Source organism: Austrofundulus limnaeus, unplaced genomic scaffold (genome assembly GCF_001266775.1).
Source record: "Austrofundulus limnaeus strain Quisiro unplaced genomic scaffold, Austrofundulus_limnaeus-1.0 Scaffold319, whole genome shotgun sequence".
Lineage (NCBI taxonomy): Eukaryota > Metazoa > Chordata > Actinopteri > Cyprinodontiformes > Rivulidae > Austrofundulus > Austrofundulus limnaeus.
In genome coordinates, this window is record NW_013952721.1 from 196177 (window position 1) to 198005 (window position 1829).

Genomic DNA, 1829 nt, shown 5'->3' on the forward strand with positions numbered 1-1829 from the left:
GACTTGTGGTTGTGAAACAGTCACCACTTGATGCAAACAGATTTTTAAAAACATTTTTCACAACTCGTAGGTTTTGTTTTACTCAAACATTTAGGTTTAAATGTTTTCACTTTTTTCCTATTTTATTAGTTATAGTACCAAAAAATAGTTATTTTTATGTTAACTTTGTTCCCAGCGTTCCGATGGAACCAATCGACCAATCAGAAGCAGCCACGTGTCTAAAGGCGAAAATTGTTTAATAGKTCTGAAACTACCTTTGATTTGTCCTTTAGTAATCTTTATTTATCTAAACACTATATGACCAATCTGTTTAAGACTGTTTATTACACATTCACCTGTAAAACAACAGGAACAATAAAAAAAAGTTTTAAAAGGTCCATTTAAGTTTATTTCTTATTATAAAGTTTAAACCAGTGATCCGTTTCATTAAGAAAACACTTTTTGTCCATGCAGACATTTTATTTGTTGATGTTACACATCAGCAGACAGATACAAGTTCATGTTTGGTGCATAAAACATTTTGTAGCATAAAGCGTTCGTGTGGCCTGTTAAAATCATTAGAYTGCAGGCTGAGATCTGTTTTATTGTTGTGTAAACTGTAAATCAGCTCAGAACTGACAGGTTGTACCTAAAGGTGATGTGGGGAAGCCTGGGTCCTGCTGGAGGAGCAGCTTCACCTCCAGCCGCCATATTTGCATAATTTGTGAATGACGCTGATCCCTTTGATAAGGCAGTCATGGAACAGCCTGAGCCTTGTTGACACCCGCGCGCCGATACAGCACGAGTCTGTAGGAGAGGGAAAAAAGAAAAGAAGAAGAACCTGATGTGCGACAGCCCCCTCCACCACCGCTAACCCCCACAACCACCGCCTCTCCTGGCCGAGAGGAAGCCGACGGAGGACGGCCGCAGAGGAGACGGGAGAGCCGCTGAAGGAGAACCGGGAGGAGAGGCGGAGGTGGCGGGGGAGGAGGGAGACAGTCACCATCCGCCTTCTTTTCGCCGCTTTTGTTCGCTGAGGATGCGATGGGGTAACGTTCTGCGGCGGAGCCGGTTCTGTTCGCTCGGCTGGGTCAGAGCTGTGAGCGGCACAGGCTGAGAACCGGGAGAAAGCGGAGGCCATTGTTATCCAGCAGCAGCGGCGGCGGAGGCTCTGGTGGAGGGGGGGCAGGGGGGGAGCCAGGATCCCGGTGAAGCTGCTTCAGTTTCTGCGCTAAAGCTAGCCCCCCTGCCTGTTTCTCCCTTTCTTTTTATTTTTTTTCTTCCTCACACCGAGCTTTATTTCTGCAGAACCCTTACCACCCCCCCGCCTCCCCATCAGCGCGCGCCCCGAGCTGCTCCTCCCGCCGTCAGCCGTTCATGCCGCAGGGAGTCCGGTCCGAGCATCCCGGTGCGCCGCTGCCGCAGCTGGGGCTCCAGCAGGAGGTTCTGGTTGGTCGGGACCGGCCGCGCTGTAGTTCCCGGACGCCGGCGGGTCTGCGAAGAGTGAAGGAGGCAGCTGCAGAGAAACACGTCTGCTTTTATTTATGTGTTTATTTATTCAACAACTATTATTCTTATTATTGATCGCCTGCTGAGGCCCGTGGGAGGAATGATGCGCCGCTGCTGGGTCCGTGCCGGACTGGACCGGGATCACCGGTGCTAAGGGTAAGGTAAGCAGGCCGGGCCGGACCTCACGAGCCCAAACAAACAGGGTTTGTCGTGGCTTTGTGTTTACTGGGTGTTGAGTCAGTGATTTATGGGCCCTGAGACCTGCTCCCGGTTCAAGAAGAGTTCACCAAGCTTTTAGCTGCTGGAGCTTCTGTCCTCTTTCTCTTCCTCCTTTTCTCCCT